Here is a 20,069-nt window from a genome sequence, read left to right as displayed (position 1 = left end):
CGCACCTAGTACGTTTATCATTGCCTACGTTTCAGTTACTGACCTTTTGAAAGTAAAATAATGTCAGAGCCTGTGCCAACAACAAACGTACATTCCAGCTTCTGGACCTCAACTGACCATCCATTTCTCAAACCAATCCCTCGTCTCTTTATGATCCCAAGATTTAACAGACTAGGTAACATTACAAGCAGTGATGCGATTTTAAACTATTATGATGTGGTTCTAACACGACAATGACTTGCAAATATTTGTCCAAGTGCAGTAAATAACCTGAGGGAAATGACTAGAACAAATGGGCATATCCCTAGTGACCACGAGCATAAGGAGTCACTGACGAGTGAAAGAAGAGCTTATAAAGATCTTTTCAAAATGGCATGCAAGTGTACGAGCACATTGCAACCAAGACGAAAAGGCAGTGAGTCTGGGTTTAATGTGATAATACATGAAACACAAACCAGACCTATTTGGTTTTGAAATGCTTGTTTGCGGTGGTGGTAGTGGAGATGATGCTAGTATTACTGAGAATGGTGGTTTAGGTGGTGATATTTCTGGTTATGGTATGGATGGCAGTATTGTTGGTGTGGTATTGGTGGTGGAGATATTGTACTGGCAGAGGTAGTGTTAATGTTGGTGGTGTGGTATTGGTGGTGGTACTGATAGTGTGCTGGTGGTATTGCCGGTGTGATATTGAAAATGGAGGGGTGCGATACTTTTAGTCACATTAATTAGGAGATGGTGATGGTAATATTAGTGTAATGGTTGGTGGAAATTATAGTGGTGGTATTGGTAGTGATCATATTTGTGTTATTGCTTGTGACACTGAAGGTGACAATGGAGTTGTAATGGTGACAGCCAAAACATGTTGACCAAGATAGGATGACAGGGGTACTAATTTCCCTAGTTTCATCCTCTTGCTTGTTTGTCAATCCTATCAGGGCATCCTCTAATAAAACAATACGTTAGGATGGCTCTAAGTAGTTTAAATCTTTTTCTTACATCTCTGGTTTACGTGCAGTATATACACCCCGCTTTAATGAACTTACAAGAAAAACTCATAAAAAACGCTCGCTCTCACACTGTGTGTTGTAGAGCCCACCTTGGACTCACTTGGGTCCTGGAGTGGGAAGCCCGATGATAAAGCATGCCACATCTCGATGTGAGTGAGGCCCTGCTTTTCTGTGTAGAAAAAAGCAATACAAATGATGATAGCGGAACCCTTTTGATATGGGTTTACTTGTGATGGGAGGAGAAGGGCTTGGCATATATTACCTCTCTCCCCTTGTTTAGTAATATAGCTTACATCTTCTCACGATATCTGCTCATTTTATACTGGAGGTTGGTGTTTGCTCTTCTTTCTCTGACTGCAAAGTTGAAGGATTTTGTAAAGTGAACTTTCTGACAAATGTGCTGTACAAAGAGTGCGAAATGAAAGTCTGTAGGATGTCAGTTTTTCTTTCAAATGCACAACACTTAAGTAGCTTGTAAATGAACTATACCAATATTTTAAAACATATTTCAGCAGTTATTAAAACACATTTTTCGTAGCTGTGAAATGAAAATGTTTTTACTAGGATGAAAACAAAGTAGAACACTTTACTTCGTGATGTGCAAAAGAGAAATATTTTTGCTGAAACCCAGTTTCCACATATCATTATCTTTATTCTATATGGTTTTATTGATAAAACGGAACACTAGTGGGAACGACTGTGGCATTTTCAATGGAAAATGTGCTGTTTGTAAATGACAGTGCACTATCACATCATGCTTTAATAATATATTTATGATAAGTGATTTTTTAAATATGAACTAAGAAACGTTCCCACCCCCAACCTTCAGGGGTCATTTGTGCCTTATATGCGGACTAGATTCTTATTATATATGGAGCAAAGGTTTAGTCTATTAAATCAAAGAAGAGTTTTTTGTACAGCAAAAAGGCTGAACTGGCATATTTGACGGTGATACTGAAGAAAAAAGGTGGCTCTGTAAAATAAACTATTTGTCTAGGATCACACAATTTGAGACCAGTTTATAGGTCAAGTGCATTACAGTTAGGTAGAACTGAATATTCAAATCACTAGACCTGCAAATCTGGTGACATGTTTATGATTTTTCAAGGCTTGTGTGTGAAAAACAAGGAAACAAAAATGCCGATTTACAACAAAGGCTTCTTTATAGCCCTGCTTTTGTCCTGCTGGAGAGTAACATTCCTAATGCCAAGAACATAATGTTTGGGGTGAAGGACAACAATTTTTCATTTTTATTTTGTCCCCTGGACAGGTAAACTCTACACACCGCAGCACAAAGCTAATTTATAGTGTGCATATTGGTTATGGGAAAAATACTGTTGATGAGGAAAGATAACCACTTTATATAATGTATATGTAAATAGATGGATGATCATAAATTTTGCTAATGCAAAGCCTTTACAATTAGGGTGAACGCTCTAAAGAAATACAGTTAGCTGTACACTCAGCTTGCACTATCAAGAGTCCATATGTTCGCAAAATTTAAATGTGCGTGGCTGTCTATAAGACCCCAAAAAAGCTCATTGATTATAAATAACAACATGGAGAAGACTGGAAGCAAGATTAGATTTATTTTGAAAGCAATCAATAATCAAATAATATTTGCAACCTGAAAAAGACAGAGGAAATGTGCATTTCAAGGACACTTTTAAATACTAATTCTCTAGGGCATCTTTTAATAAAACATTTTTGATGAAGGCCAGCATTTTAAATTAAAAATAATAACTGAAAACTGGGGTAAATCCATTAGGGACACAACATGGAAAAATACATTAGGAGCCCCATTCCTAAAGAAAGTCATAAAAGTGTACACCTAGCAGTCTGGAATGCAGAACAGTTTACAGAAGTAGGCTGGGAAATGTATATTTCTGCCCATAGAGAAACTCCTTTGCCTACACCACCACCTTGTTTTTTGAGAGGGGGTGGTCCCCTTCCTACATTGAAAACAGCTTTCCTCCTGCCCTTGTAAGTAGTAAATTTCCAACCGTTTCCGGGCTAGGAATGCGCTGAAGAGGAGTTGGCAAATGCCTGTAAACCTGTAAGTTAGACAGCATGTGTTCCTAACCTCACCAGTCAGTTCAGCACTGGAGCCACCACTACTCAACTTCTTTCAGCCCCTTCATGCAAGTAAATATTTTATTAGAGCAAATCCAACTTTGACACTTGTAAGCCAACCTTACATGTAGGAATGTACTACAGGAGCATCCTCTGCGCCAAGATCAACAAGCACCTCACCAGAAGACAACAAACCACGCAGAACTCTGCAGCCAGACTCATCCTCAAACTCCCGCACAGAACTTACATCACACCGCACTTCACGGAGCTCCACTGGCTGCCGATACATAAACACAATCATTTCAAACTCCTCGTACACACATTCGAGGTACTACACTTTTTAGGCCACACCAACCTGAACAGTCATATCTCTTCCACCAATGAGCTCTGCTCTGCAGCACTACTATTCTCACATATCGCATGCATACACACAGCTAGATCAAGACAGGCATTCTCTTACATCACTCCTAATGAGTGAAGCAACCTCTCACTTTACATCAGAACCTCCTCCTCTCTTCCACAAGAAGCTGAAATTCTGGCTTTTCAATTAACCAAACTACCTTAGTCAGGGCTAGGCACACACACTTGATCAGTGCCAGGATACCCTTGCAGGTGATAGTGCACTTTACAAATACACATATCATGTTCGACAATTGAACCCATAACCTTTGGAATTTGAAAATACTTTGCCAAGTTTTTTTAGTTATGAAATGTAAAACCGTTACTAATCTAGTGCTTGGTTTTGTGAAAGTAAGTTTTACAAACAATTCACACAACACTTCCTCAGAAATTAAAGAATAAATAAACTATACAGTAAGAACAATGACATATCCTGAACTCTACTGTAATCAGAACTGCATAATGAAAGCACTGGCACATTCAGAGACATGCTCCAGTTACAAAGCTAGCCTGAACACGCCCCATTCATAATCAGTTCCAATGCAGACATAGGGCCAGTGACAGTTCAAAGATTTGGCATACATAAGACAGTGGTGGTTTAGAGTCAGGTGTAATCAGAAACACAGCTTAATTAAATCCTGAAATAAATAATCAGAGATGATAATATTACAACTCTGATGTAATAAGATCGTTGCTATGTGTTACCTCACTGCATTGTACTAAATGGGACAAACGGATTTTGATACAGGGCAAGTAGATTTCAAAAGCATTCCATCCCTTAGATAAGTAGATAGTTTCATCAAATTTGACACCCCTGCTTGCTTCACTGCAGTCAGACCAAGTGATCACTTACTAACATTTAAATCTTATGACTGCTTTTTCTTTTTCACAACGAGCCACTGCGTCCCAAAGATGGCCATCCAATGTGATAAACAAAAAATGTTAGAAACTCATTTAAGGGTCTGGCTTACATTTGAGCCTTGACAAAAATGCTTTGAAAACCATCAGGTGCAGTAAAGATTGGCCATGTTATAAGCCCTGCTCTGTCAGTCACAGAACACATGTTTAGCTGGGAGCATGAACATCCCAAGAGCTAAGAGAAGCAGGGTATGGATCCAGAGCAAAGAAAAAACAAGCCTCATCTGCATTCATTTTATGTGTGTGTCTGTCTGACATTGTCTCCCTCCCTAATAAACAGTGTTGTTTCCTGGAAGCTATGCTTAATGTCAAGGACTGTCAAATGTGTATGCTAGTCCACATCATAAAGGTTCTACCTCTGGTGCAATTATGTTCGTTCATGGCATAATAGTGCCCATGGCATAATAATGGTCATGCTGGACTATTATGGGCATTTTTATAGTGTGGTTGTGCCATAAAGGATGCCATCATTTACATATAAAGAGCACGACTGACCTACATTTAGCCACCTCTGACAGAGTGGTGACTGTTCCTCCTATAATGGCCATGACAGATATACAGTGGGCAAACTGGATAGGACGATGTCCAGCCCTGGTACACTGGTGGCTCGGGTATAATGGTGTGCATTACTGGCATAAACATAGGCATCCTTGGTATTACGGTGAACATCCATGACCTATGATGGTAATAACTGGGCACTTTAAGCAGAATCTGCCCATGTGAGGTATTTGTAAATTACAGTACTGATATTTGTAAAATTGTTTTTATTAATATTTCAATACAATAAAATGAACATGCCCATGCACATAAGACTTCAGGCTACCCACCATTATGTGTGTCATTCTCCCTGTCCCTCCGATTCCAAGGCAAGGTTAACAAATATCAGTGAGACACACATGCTTAAGACATCGCTTTCACCCTACAAATGGTGAACACAGCCATCCGCCTCCGGCATCTGAACAAACAAATAACAAAACCTTACAACACAATAAGTGTCCTATCCCTTTGATGTGTCTGAAGTGAATTAGGAGGCCATGGAGCTGAGAGCCCCCTCCCAGAGCCCGAAAGAACAGCCCTAATCACACTCAACTACCCTCTGCACTTGGCTCCTACACATGGAAAAGGTGCAGTGCCCGAAGACGTGGACTGCATGCTGTAAGGAGAAGGCCCCATGAGATAAACCTGACCAGGGGGTCCCAGATAAAGTCAAAAGCACTGCACGAGCCATCCATTTTGTCAGCCAGACGCTCCATGGCGAGGCCCTGCCACCACCTCATGAACCACAGGGCCACTGGGGGTGGGTCCACCTTCTTCCATAAGGATGCTAAAGAGGTCTTCGCAGCCCCCAACACCAGCCACAGAATGGTGTGATCCCCCTGAGTTTGACGTTTCAGCTCCGGTGAGCGAAGGTCCAACAGGATGTGCTCCAGAGATATCGGCACAGGGTAACCCAATATCTCTTTCAAGTGGGAGAGAATTTCATTCTAAAAGGGGCGGATAGCAGGGAAATCCCACCAAATGTGTCTAAAATCCTCCAGCATGCCACAGCCTCGCCAACACCTGTCGGACGCCTGGGGGTATATTTTCTTAAGCTTCTCTGGGTAGAGGTACCAGTTGTAGAGTAATTTATAGTGTGCTTCCCTGGCACCCATCGAGCGATTATGTTTGGATATGTCATGATATAGGTGTCGCCAACGGTTCTCACTCACCGAAGTGCCGAGCACCTGTTCCCAAAAGGGGATGTGCTGAGGGGTCGGCGCCCTGTGTGCTGAAACCAATATGTTGTACAGCGTAGATATACTGCCCCTCGCTACTCCTCCCAGCTGCACAAAATGCTCCATTGGAAGAAGTTCCCTGGTGGCCACCTCCCGCATGTGAGGTTGTGTGACCCAATGCACTAATTGCATATAATGGAAGTGTTCAGATGATGGGAGATGAAAATCCCTGCAACAGTTATCAAACGTACAAAGCTGGTCGCCATGGTATAAATCTGCAATCCGCAAGCACCTCCTTCCCTCTATCTATCGAAAGGCCCCACAGATTCCCCCAGAGGAAAAGCCTTGTTGAAATGGATGGGGGTATGTGGTGAAGGAAAGGAAGAAATCTCATAAGCTTTCGTCACCTTATCCCACACCTTAAGGGTAGTGGCAGTGGGGGTACTAAGGTATATGTTCTGTGGACGTGCCCCTCTGGGCCTCCACGGGATATCCCACAGAGTCCTTCCTGTCACCCACCTATCCATACGAAGCCACAACTTATCTGACTCTCAGAGGGACCACTCAGCCAGAACACACAGTTGTGCAGCTCTATAATACCGGAGGAGGTCGGGGAGTGCCAGTCCGCCCTCTTCTCTGGGGCACATAAGCATTTTGTAAGATAATCTAGCCCTCAACCCCTTCCAAATAAACCTCATGAACATCGCCCGGCCTCCGCAAAAAATTCTGACGAGATGTCGACGGGTAGGCTCTGAAAGAGATATAGGAAGCAAGGAAGCACCGTCATCTTGATGCTATTGATACGCCCCAGCCAAGAAAGCCAGAGAGATGACCACCTCTTAAAGTCCTCTCACAATGATTTGAGCTGGGGTGGGTAGTTGGCTCAGAACAGTTCGGACACCCTAGGGACCAGCCTAACGCCCAGATATGTGATTTATTTTTTAGCCCAAATAAATGGAGACAAGGAAGCTATCTGGGCCACTGCAGCGGTGGACACCGTCAGATTAAGGAGATATGATTTCCCCGTGTTTACTTTAAAGCCTGCCACCTGCTCGAAGAGCGCCAACTCTTCCTGAATTGCCAGAAGAGATGGACAGGGATCAGTGACGAAAAGTAAAATGTTGTCGACGAACAGGGAGATTTTATGGTAGTTGGAACCGAACTTAATGCCCGGGAAGTCGGCCCATGCTCTTATGCACGCTGCCAGGGGTTCAACACTGAGCGCAAAGAGCAGCGGGGAAAGAGGACTACCCTGTACCGTACCCCGCGACAAATCAAAAAAATCTGAGGACACACCGGTCACCAGAATACAGGACCTGCGGCATGAATAATTACTCATCACCATTGTTATAAATTGTTCCCCGAAGCCAAATCGCCGCATTGTAGCCACCAGGAATGACCACTCCACCCTATTGAATGCTTTTTCAGCATCGAGCACCAACAAAAGCGCAGGGACCCGTTTCTTAGACACCTTTTCCATCAGATGAAGGACACATCATAAATTCTCATGCGTTTTATAAAGCCCGATTGATCCGGGTGAATCGACTCCGGCATAACATCCTCCAGTCTCCTCGCCAGAATTTTAGAGTATAATTTGGTATCAAGGTTAAGTAGGGCAATAGGCCTATAAGAGGCACAGAGCTGAGGGTCTTTCCCGGCCTAGGGAATAAGTGTGACCAGAGCCTCTCCCATAGAGGGGGACACCGCCCCCTCTCCTCTTACATAATTAAACATTGCAGTAAGATGTTCTGACAGCTCCGCACTAAAGGACTTCTAAAAGTGGGCAGTAAACCCGTCGGGCCGGGAGCTTTGTGCAGGGGGAGTGCGTCAATAGCCGCCTGGACCTCCTCCACTATAAACGGTGACTCCAGCATTTCATTTGTCTCCCTGGAGACCTGTGGAAGCTGGGAACTTTGTAAATATCTTTCCTGAGAATGGGCAGGAGGTTGATCTGATTGATAGAGACGGGCGTAGAACCTTCTGAATGCCAATGACTTCTCTTCCTCAGTGAAATGCTCCCTGAGCTCGTCGGTAACCTGCCCTATATAGTCCTTAGCTTGTTTGATTCGTAGTTGTCTCACCAGTGGGGTGCCTATCTTATTGCCCTTTTCTTAATTAGTTTTCTGAAGCCTCAACAGTGCCAGTTCCGCCCTATTCATATAGATGGATTGTAGTTTACCTTTAATGGCGACTACCCTCCTCTGGGCCTGCCAGGTCGGGGAGAGCATATGGGCCCATTCAGGTACTTTAAGTTTGTATTCCAAGAGGCGCTGGTCTTCAGACTTTAACCGAATTAGCGCGGACGCCAGGGAGATACACGTGCCCCTGATGACCGCCTTAAAGGCATCCCATAGAACAGGGGGGGGCGGTGTCCCCCACCTTGTTATGTTGGAAATACTCTCCGATAGCTTTCCGCATATCGTTACAAGAAGCTGAGTCACGGATCAGGACATTAGGGAAGTACCAGCGCCTGGCGGTGTAGCGCACTAGGGACCACTCCAGGGTACCTCCACAGGGGCATGGTCTGATATAATAATCAGGTGGATGGCCACAGATCGCAGAGTCTGTCGCAGCAGCCTGCTCAGAAACATATAATTTATCCTTGAGTAGGATTGGTGAGAGTGAGAAAAGAAGGTGTAATCCCTCTCCGTGTGTTTGAGGGCGCGCCAGGAGTCAAAAAGCCCCATGTGGCGGAAGGCGGACTTCACTGATCTGGCAAAAATGCTTGTCTGTGATCTCTGTGGGTGTGTCGTGTCTATCACTGAATCCCAAACCAAATTGAAATCACCAAATAAATTATCTCGCCCTCAGCATAACCCTCCAGCTCTCCCAGGAAGTGCAGAAGAAATTGGGTCTGACCATGGTTAGGTGTGTACAGAGTGGCTACCGTACACTATCTCCGCCCAAGGCTGCCCTGGTCCATTAAGAATCTGCCCTCCTTATCCTTCTTGGATCCCGCTCCCCGGAAGTGAATCGACCTGTGGAACAAGAGGGCCACCCCACAATGTTTCGTTGGCGCGTAAGCCGGAAATATCTGGGGGTACTGTTTGTGGCGCAGACGGTGCCCCTCCCCCCTCTTCAGATGCGTTTCCTGTAAGGCCACAATATCATAATGGTGATCATCCAAATACTTTCCTAGCTGCGACCTCTTATTGCGGGGGGGGGGGGGGAGTTCAACCCCTTAGCATTCCATGATAACATTTCCAAAATTATACCAACAGCATCCCCGGCTTCCTGCCCCACATCCTTCCCCACCCGGTGCCCCAAGTGTTCCACAGGCCCCCCACAAGGCTCTCTTTCGTGACAAAAAGGGATAATGAACAATGACCAAACAGAAAAAAACTCTCCTATGAGAAAAAACAGCATAAACAAGAAAACGCAGAATGGCAAACTTCCTTACTTTCTTCATGGTGTGGATGGGATATGACACCGCCTCCCCCCCTCCAGACCATTCATCATTCCCAAGTCAGCAAGAACAGAGGAACACCCCCGGACCTATCGGAAGCAACAAGAGCGGGGTCAAGCCAGATGATGCCACCAGCGGGCAAGTCAATGTCGAGCTCCTCAGGGTCAGACTGTCCCTCACGTGAAGAAGCCTCTCCCCCGCCGCCCTACCTTCAAAAAGACCCCTGCCTGGCCCGCATCAAAGGCCCTCCCAGGACCTCTCCAGAGCCATTGCAGGAGCCAGACAGTTGCAAAATGTCACTTCCTGGTTTCTTCCTCCCCCTCCTCTGTTGTCTCCATTGCTCCACTGAAGCGGAAGGGGCGTTCCCTCCACGCACGGCCCAAGCGGCAGCGAAGTCTCTACCCATGCTCTCCGACTGTAGGCCCAACACAGCCGCCGCCTTATCGACGGCCGTGAAGTGGCAAGCCTTGTTATGAAGTTTGAAAGCCAGATCAAAGGGAAATGTCCCACAATACCTTATCTTTTTCACTCTTAAGGCTTCCATCACAGGGTGGAACTGCTGCCGTCGAGCCAGTGCCGCCGGCGCAATATCTTGATAAAGGGTGCAGTGTGCCTCCTGAAAGGAGACAGTGTCATGTCATCGCGTCCGTAATAGAATGCATTCCTTGACCTTAAACGAGCTCAACTTTACCAGTATGTCTCTAGGCCTTCCCCCTTCGCCCCGGTTGCCCACACGTTGCATCCTTTCCACCTGAACCTCCGGCTGATCCTCTCCCAACAGGGGGGAGAAAAGGCCAACCACAAAGGCCTCCAGGTCTGGCCCCTCGGAACCCTCCTCCAGACCCCGCACTCTGATGTTGTCCCTGCGCGCACAATTTTCTAGATCGTCGCACTAGAGCGTGGCGAGGTGGAGTTGCGTTTTAATACTTGTGAACTCATTTTCCACCGGGGTAACCTTCTGCTGCAGGTCCTGCATCTGCGTTTCCAGATCTTGAGTGTGGGCTCCAACCGAGTCCACATCCACCTGAAGTGAGGACAATTTCCCATTAACATCTGCCTGGAACGTGTCCAAAGCCGCCTTAATGTCGGCCGTAAGTTCCTCTCGGAGTTCGGCCTTGAAGATGCAAAGGGAGGACAGGAGGTCCTCCTTCGTGAGCGTCATCTCTCCCTCTTGCGACAAACCTACGCTTCCCGCTCGAACTGGTGTGAAATAGTTGGAGACCCTGTTGGCCTGCCCCTTCCACCTAGGCATATGCTCCCCCCGGGGACTGCTCGCTCAGAGATGCACACTGCCACCTACTCGCGCTGGGCCACCAGCTCGCTCCACCCGCTGGGTTGTCTCAGCTCATCAAGGGGGCCCCCGCCATGCCTCTGCACATGCAACAAGGGGGCGGGGGAACAGGCACCACTCCACCCCCAACTCAAGGTCTCGTCAGCTCCCTCGGAGTCAGCCACCCAAAGCCTTTCTTCTAGGGGCCCCACCAACAGGCACCCGGGGACTCACTGTCGCACCCCGGTGTACAGTGCTCGGACTCAACCGGGTCACCTTTCCCGCAATGGCGACCTCCGCTCCAACCCCTCCAGGAGCAAATGGTCTCTCAGGGCCTCGGCACCATCCAGGGAGCGGCCAAGTCACTTTGCTGCTGCGCGGGCCCCCGTCACCACAGGGGAGCCCGCGCGAACACCTCCAGAGCGCCAGGGGGCCTGCTCCCCCTCCTCAAGGGCACTACCTGCGGTCCCCACTCCGCCAATAAGTCGCCACCGCCAACGTCAGAGGGGCCGCAGCACCAGGAATCTCCAGGCCCGAACCGTCTGTGCACAGCCGCACTGCTTCTTCGCCGCACGGGCTCCCGTCTCAACGGAGCCCGCCGCGGCTCCCTGTTCACCAGGCGGGGGCCGGCTCCTCCCCCGCCTTGCGGCGCCGGCAGCCCCCAGTTCCTTCACAGGGCTCCAGTCCCCGGCCTCACACGCTCTGCTCCTATACCAGTGCCTCCGGGCCCACACCACGAGGCGTTCCGACCGCCCAGCCGGGGGCTTCTGTGCCATGTCCCGTGCCGCTCTGGGGGCCTGTCTCCGGTGGGTCACTCCCCCTCCCGGGACACACAGCAGCTCTACCGGGCCGGGGGTGTCATGGTGTTCCTCCACGACGCTCCTTCACTCATAGCCTGAGTTTTTTTTTTGACAGAGCCGTCGAAGCTCACATCCGATCGGCCATGTTGTTTGGCCCCGCCCCCCGTACTGATATTTCAGGGTTCTGTGTTTTCTAAAAATGAAAACTGATATTTTAAAGGCAAAAATTATTTTTTCAACAAAGGTTTTTCTTCTGGAAAATGGAGTTTGCTCAAAACAGAAAATGGCATTTTATAGAAAAAGTGTGTATTTTCAAGAACTAATATGCTGACAAAGACAAAATATTGCACTTCTAAAACACATTTAAAGTTGATAGCCAATTGACAATTCAACCTGAGTTGGGAGGAACATACTGGTCTAGTTATATCCTCTGCGCCACAGAGCATATGATGATTTGAAAGTCACTTCACTAGTGAGGTGGAGGCATTTAACAGTGAGAAACGATTTCCTACCATTTCTTCTGGTAACCTTGTCTGGAACGCTTTCTAACTACTTACATTTGCCTACTAGCCCTCCGGTGGTAAACGCCATCACACAGGACTCTCCAGGCATCTCTGTCCTGGAATTTCTTCAATCTAACTGAAAGTGTGTAACCCATCTCCTTGCAGTCAGCCTTGAGGCCATGGCACCAAGTGTTTCTTGGACTTCCTCTTTTCTTTTCCCTTGAGAGGTCCAGGTGAGGGCTTTCCTGGTGGTGTTTGATGATGGCTTGCAGAGGGTTTGACCTATCCAGCCCCAGCATATTTTCAAGATTTTTTAATGAGCAGTGAGTTGGGAAGTGTGCTGCCATAGGTCGTTGCTGCTGATGATATTTGGTCAGAGGATTTTCCCCTCAGACAGGTGTTTATGATGGTTTGGACCTTGTTGATGGTGGCCTCTGTTGTCCTCCTAGTTTCTGCTCAATGCAGAAGGACTGATTTTACGTTGGTGTTAAAAAACCTGATCTTGGTTTGCAGCGCTAGGTCCTTGGAACTCCTGATCTTCTTTAGCTCAATAAAGGCAGTCCTTGTGCCGATTCTTGTTATGGCATTGGCATCTCTCCTGCTCTGCTTGTCTATTTCACTGATCAGATAGGTGAAGGTCTCAACCGCCTCCAGTGTATCACCTGCCAGAGTGAATGCAGTTGTGCTAGCTGTGTTAGACTTCAGAATCTTGGTTTGTCCCCTGTGGGTGTTGAGGCCACTTTGTGGTTTGTTTAGAATGCTTGGGGAGCCACCAATCATAATCCTGCTTAGAGTGGTGATAGTGTAATGTTAACACGGGTTGTCAGTATTCTACAGTGACAAATATGCTAGTAGCTCGGCAGGATTTTCATTCAGCAAACGTACCTTTTAATTCAGAAAAGGTTGGAGACCCCTGTCCTAGAACAATATGACAGCTGTAGAGTCCCACAAATATTTAAATATATAAAGAATTTAGCTGTGTGAAATGTTCACGAAAACGAAAGTTGGAAATTAGACCTAAATGTGCTTTTTGGCACTTAAGTGGCTTCTGTGGAGAAATCCCGGACCGTATACCCATATTAATATAAATGTAGTTGTTTCTTATTTTATACCCTGAAAAAGAGTTACACCAGTCATTGATAAGAGCTATTTTTTCCAGAGTAGAAAAATAGTTACAAGGATATGTTAATACCCACAACAGATCTCCAGCCCACATAGTACTGAACAGAAGGATATTTTACGTTCAGAAGTTCAATGGTGTATCCTCTTTGTAATTAAACTAGTACAGGAGTGATGCACTGTGCACTGAGGAACAAGCTAATCAATTAGATTGTCGGGATACGCAGCCAGAGGGGCACGTGTGAATATGATTTGCCTACTCCAGTTCAATGATGTGAGGGGCTGAATTTAAAGGTGGTGTGGTCTAAATAACGTCACATCAGCAGGAAGTAGCGCTTTAATCCTGATTTTTCTTTGCATTCATAATGGGAAAAGCAGCACTACCACAGCAAGAAAGTAAATTGAAACATTTAAAGTGTTTTGTAAATTTGAAGAAATTTGAAATTGAAATCTGAAAGTGAATACAGTACCCTCATGTTGATTTGAGGGAGCAGTGAATGCGCATCAAACAGAATATAGTATGGACGATGTGCGGCCTCAACTGAATTTAGAAAAACTCCAACCTTCCCTTCAAAATTAAAATTTTTATTTTTTTCTATTGGTTTGTGTATTAAATAAAATAATGATTTGTACATTTGATTAATGCTTATTTCAACATTTTATGTACTGTTTTGCAGTTCAAATCATCGAAAATGCTCAGGACAGGTTCCCTGGCTTCCATTAACGCAGGTCCTTGGATTCCAATAATGATTCAGTGGGGGTCCCCAAGTTCCAGTAACCATTAAGTGGGGGTCCACAGAAGTCAAAAGGTTATGAAATATGAAGCCCTGCTTGTCTTTTGATGATCATTCCTATCCTTTGATTGATATAGTTGTTATACGTAGACAGCCATGGCAAATAGGGTCTCTCATGGGCATTTGATATGACCTATGAGCACATGATGTAGTATCTCTTCGGGAGGACAGTAATAAATATAAGTACTTCTTGAAAATAGCAAGTCCATGTTCGAGTACCAAAGTACTGTTTCACTAAAAAGATAAAGTAAAATACTATTTTAAGTAAACTACAAGTTTAGGGTTTTATTTTGTGAAGGAGGCTCATTTAATAGACATTCTAGAAGAGATATTTTAGAACTCAAATAACGGACAAGTTTATATTTGAGGAAATATTTTCAGAGATTACATTTGGTTACAATCTAAAATTAAAGGAAATATTTTAGCAATAGTTCATACTAAGTGGGGACACTTGCTGGGGGTGTTACTTCTTTCATGTCATGAGCCTTTGAGACATTTAATCATTAACACTATCTACCTTTTGTGGCACTGCCACCACTAATGTTGTTTTACGCCTAAGCAACCTAGGGAGGTGTGTTCTGTCTGAACCTGTATGCTATCTACCTCGAATGTTAGCTCCACTAACATTCTACCAACCATGATGATTCCTGGACATATAGTATGATTAAACATCTATTTGAAACAACAAGGTGGGGGAGAGAAAGGTAGACATGAAAGAAGAAGTAAAAATGTTCAGCAATTTCACATTCCATACAGAGTTTATTTGACTAGTCTGTAAATTTGTCAGCCCCTCAGATGATCAAAACCTTAAGGTAGTCGAGGGGCTTGGCCACCAAAGATGGCAGCAGTGATCTAAAGTCACTCACACAGACCCCACAAACATAGCACCCCATCCATGACCAACAGCATCGCTCAAGGTGCCTGCTTGACGAGCGGGGCTGAGGGGCCCCGGGGAGTGCTGGGCCATTCCTATAACCACATGCTGCAGTGATTTGGCTCCCAACTTTGCTCCTTGTGGCCTGCGGCGATAATCACGACCTGAGGACTGATTAGGGACTGTCGTGCCTGCCATCAGCTGGACAGAGCGGCAGCAGGGCCCTCACCTGGTGAGTGCTATGACCTGATGATAGGTCCACGCCGGGGCAGACTTGTATGCCCAGTGGGGATACAGTGGTACGGGGCCTGGGTAGTGGCTGTGACGGTTGGCCCACATGGACATCTAATGAAGTTTAGCCCAGGTGGCCCCTGGGTACTGTGCTGGGTCCAGCTGTGACCCACAGACTCCTTCCTCTCCCACGGCACCCTACTTGTAACGTGCAGCCCCAGACTTTAAAGACCTCATTGGCCAAAACAGGGAAGTGGGCTCCTGGGGTGATACGCGGAGGACTCTGTTGCCTCATTTGTGGCCCGACTGGTGGGAAACTCTGTAGATATATGTAGCGGGCCTCCCTACTCCTCCTTGATGCGTGAGAAAGTATGGAGACGTAGACATGTCCAGTGGGGACTGTAGACCCAGCGCCATATCAGAGCAGACTATGCCATACCTACCTAGAGGCAGTGGCTGCTCGAACTGCCTGGTGAGGTCAAGCGGGCCACTGGTGGTGGTTCGGCAAGCACCACACAGTGTAACTCGATGCATGCCTTCGAATGGGGCAAGACAAGCCTGCACAGCAGGCCCAAACCAAGATAGATCTATACATTAAACGTGTAACGGGATCCATGGGTCAACTGCCATGTCCCCAACCCAGGGTGCCTCCACCCAACCTGCTGACACTGGCAATATAGTTCAGGCCATCAGGAAATCCAGGGAGGCCGCTGAACATAGGGCAGGGGAGGTCCATGTTGATGTCTCTCTGCTATGCCAGCGCCTTTTAAAATGTGGCAGACAGAGTGATGGAGGCCAAAACCAGGGTCTCCACAGTGGAGAATGAAGTGGCACTCTTTAAGAACCAAGTATTTAAGCTACTGAAGACGGCAGCATCCCTGGAGGAACGGGCAGAGAATGTCAAAAACCATTCAGGCAGGAATAACTTTTGTTTTATCTGCATACTCGAAGAAGTGAAGGTCTCTGGGGTGGACACCTTACTGGAGGAATGGCTTTAAGAATGGATACCAACCAACAAATTATCTAACTGTTTCATGGTGGAGAGGTCTCACAGATTCCTGGCTAAGAAGACGCCCCCAGGTGCCTCCTCCCCGGCCTTTCATTGCCTGTATCCTCAACCATTGGGATCGTAACACCATCTTCCGGGAAGCCAGAAATCATCAAGACCTCAAATTCCAGAACGCTAAAGTTATGATCCTTCCAGACTACACCCGCTCATTTCCACAAGTGGAAAAATTGGAGGAATAAGCTAAGGATGCCGAAAACCATTCATGAAGGAATAACTTTCATTTTATGACCATACCCGAAAGAGTGGAGGCCTCTGGCATTGACACCTTACCGCAGGAGTGGCTTCTTTCGTGGTGACGAGGTCCCACAGAGTCCTGGCTTAGAAGTCGGCTCCAGGGTTCCCATCCCTGGCTCATCATTCCCTGTATCCTCAACCACCGGGATCATAACGCCACTATTCCGGGAAGCCAGAATCCATCAAGACCTAAAATTCCAGAACACTAGAGTTATGACCTTCCCAGATTACAACCACACAATTCAACAATGCCGCCAGTCCTTTGAGGGGGTCAAGCAGAAACTTTGAGCCTTCTTTCTGGCCCGACTGAAGGTCATATACCATCCTCAACCCACTTCTTCAGCACTGGAACATGAATGGGAGTGGGTGGAGGAGCGACGTGACCTCCAACTCCTGGTGTCAGGAAACGGCAACGATCTAATTGGGACAACCCATTCCCCAGCAATTCAGTGCGACCCTCTAGGGGGATGAGACACCACCCATGAAGGAACCTAGCCAGATACTAGAAACGGCAGTCCTCCCAGAGCTTGCTGCATGATGGGACTGCAGCAGGGCCCCTGCGTCAGAGCCCTCCTCCAACATCCCAGATCTCTCTGGCATAAGGATTGAAGCATCTTAGCCAATCCTGTGATGTAAGATGGCTTTATGTGATGCAGATCAGAAAGAAAAAGACTGCTTGCTGCTGCACTAATGAGACTTAGTAGATAAGTATGGGTGCTGGGGCACTGCCTGGGGTTGGGGGGTGGTGGGGACTGCTACTGTTACTGATGTATTGCTGTGCTCAACGATTAACGTCTGCTGTCAGGCACTAGAATCCTTATATAGGATAATTGGGAGCAATTAGACAGGCTTCGGCCCTTTATACTGTTACATGTTTTCAAGGGTGGGATGACAGATACTTTGGGGTTGGAAGTGTGGGGTGGGAGGTTGTCATTTGGTTTTCCTGTTTTGTTTTGACGCACAGTCACCATAAGACCTACCGACATTACAGACCTGAGGGAAAATGCACTTCAAGATTCAGTGACAAACAACTGATATTTGACCCTTGTGCCCCTCTCTCAAGAGGAGGCCATCACATGGAACCATCCAATAGACCCAAATGGTTAATGCCATTTGATGGACCGTTAACAGCCTTCTAGACCATATTAAATGGTCAGAAGTTAGGAGGTATGTGAGATGTCTCCAACCAGAGGTAGTTATGCTCCAGGAGTTCCATCTATTAGGCACACAATGTTCTTTTCTTGGTTGCTTTGGATATGACCGGGTGTTTCATGCAGGGTTCTCCTGCAGCTCCCTAGGGGTGGGAATTCTATTACACACGGGACTCCCAATAGTGGTCACAGCTTCACATGAAGACCCACAGGGGCAGTACGCGGGGACTGAAGGTCACTAGGAAGGCAGACACTACAATTTTATTTTAACATATGCCCCTAAGCAGTGTCTCCAGTGGACGCTTCAAGTGTTGCGTGGGCTCCAGCTGGCCCTTCGTCAGGGAACCACATGCATGAATAGGGGAAGACTTTAATGCAGTCCCTGACCCAGAGCTGGACACTTCTGAATCCAGCTCGGGCGTACCACTGTAAACAACCTTCCCATCTCATCATATGGGCTGTCTTGATGGGCTGTGAGATACGAAGCGTATATTTCTCTCTTTTTCCATTTTTTTTCTCTCTCGATCTCTCTCTCGCGCTCTCTCTCTCTCTCTCCCCTCCCCTACTCTACCCCCCCAGCCCCATAAAACACAATGAGGTATTGACCAAATCTGTCTCCTGGCTGCAGAAGCCCCCTTCGTGCGGCGTATGCAAATACTCCCCTGGGGTGTCTCATATCAAGCCACTCAGCTCAGGACCCTACATCCTATGTGGCAGCTCAACACTTGGCACTTGACAGACCAGGAGTGTGCCGACTTTGTGGAGGAAGAGGTGACTGCATATTTAAACAAAACTGCAATTCAGTGGAATAGGCTGGGACCCTGTGGGCGGCAGAAAGCCCACCCTCAGAGGCTGGATCAAATGATATATACAGGGCCAGGAGCCCAAAAGACTTACATGTGACAGAGTTATCAACACAGATCCTTTACCTGGAATGACAGGTGAGCTGTTTGCCCTTGCCTGCTCTATCTCGTTAGCTGACCATGGTGAGTGTGACTAAAACAGATATCATTGGAAGAGGCCAGACAATGCTGGAGGGCATGGGACAAGTCAGGCAAACTACTCTATCAGATGGCCACTAGACACACAATGTCTAGAACTGTGCCTACCATATGAGATGCCAATGGTGGCATCCACGAGCATACAGTGGAGGTTACAGGTTTTTGCAGACTACTATCAAACACTATATACAGCGGCGCTGGTGTGCCCACAAGAACTTGCCTTCGATCCCTCAATCACTGGCCCATGATCTGGACCAAGCTCTCACATTATAAGAACTAAACAAGGCCATCTCCTAGCTCTCTGCACTGAGGTGGTGAACCCTGGTTCATTCCCACCAGAACTGGACACTCACTAAAATTATACAACCTGCAGACCAATGCTCCTCCTTTAGGTCCATCTCTTTGATAAATGCAGACATTAGGGTAGTTACAAAGGCTCTGCCGATCTGACTGACTCAAGCTCTCCCCCAACTGATACACCCAGAACAATGCGGAATCATGCCGATCAAGAGCACTTGCCACTGCATCCGTCAAGTGAAGCTAGCCCTATCCCAAGTATATCAAATTACCAACCCCATGGCATTACTACTGATTGACTTAGAGAAGGCATACAATACAATTGCATGGCCTTTCCTGGCGGCAGTTCTGCGAAGGGCAGGTTTTGGACCTTATCTCTGCAAATTAATAGACCTTTTATATGCCGCTCAAGTGCCGGTGAACGGAATGCTATCTCCCCCCTTTCCCATTCACAGATGCATCCATCAAGGATGTCTACTCTCTCCACTCCTAATCATCTTGGTGATTGAATCCCTTGCACGGCTTGTTAGATGTGATGCTCGAGTTGGAGTGTGGCCCTGGGGGGAATGGACCAGAGGAGCGCATAGCTCTCTATGTGGATGATCTGCTGCTGTTTCTTGCAGATCTGCGGTCTTTTGCCCCAAGATGCCTGGAGATTCTCCACTTATACTGGGAGGCGTCGGGGTTGTGGGTCAATGAGGGCAAGTCTGTTCTGGTGCATACTGGGGGTTGCAGAAGGGCGCTCTTTGTGCCCTGCGATCCCAACTGCCATATTTTCTATTAATACTTAGGAATCTATATCACCAGCCTTCTGGAGTTGACGTGGAGCCTAAATGTTGGTCCCCTGGTGATGAGACTGAAGAAGGATTTCCAGCATGGGAAATGCTTGCCTCTGAGGCAGGTAGCATTGTTTAAAATGATGAGCCTTCCAGGTCTTTTGTATGTTCTTACCAACTTTCCCTACCTGATTCCTAGGAGGTGGTTCCAGGACAACAACCATCGGGTGGCCTTTGTTACCGGCAGGCACTCTCCCTATGATGGGGGACTGGGAATGGCAGACCTACATATCTACTACCTAGTTGCTCAGACTGTGATTAGAAATGAGTGTCTCAATGGAGGTTGGTATGACTCCACCTATCACATGGAACTACACTTACTGGATCTGGATGGCCTTGTGGGGTCTCTATATGGGAATCCAATACGCTGCT

The 20,069-nt window shown here is 46.8% G+C and overlaps 1 protein-coding gene across 3 annotated transcripts in view; it reads right to left on the bottom strand.

Annotated features, from left to right (window-relative positions):
* Positions 1-20,069, bottom strand: part of OPTN (optineurin) — a 309,738-nt gene that overhangs the window by 275,279 nt on the left and 14,390 nt on the right. Inside the window, exon 2 of one of the 3 annotated variants that reach the window (XM_069228672.1) lies at positions 16,413-16,601. The exons of 1 other annotated variant lie outside the window; for it this stretch is intronic. The gene's annotated coding sequence lies outside the window, so the exon portion shown is untranslated. Of the gene's footprint in view, positions 1-16,412; positions 16,602-20,069 lie in introns of those variants that run through there. One more of the 3 variants, XM_069228673.1, reaches the window with a different exon arrangement.

Source organism: Pleurodeles waltl, chromosome 4_1, assembly GCF_031143425.1.
Source record: "Pleurodeles waltl isolate 20211129_DDA chromosome 4_1, aPleWal1.hap1.20221129, whole genome shotgun sequence".
Classification (NCBI taxonomy): domain Eukaryota; kingdom Metazoa; phylum Chordata; class Amphibia; order Caudata; family Salamandridae; genus Pleurodeles; species Pleurodeles waltl.
The sequence above is the reverse complement of the archived record's forward strand: the minus strand, read 5'-3'. Positions and strand labels throughout refer to the sequence as shown.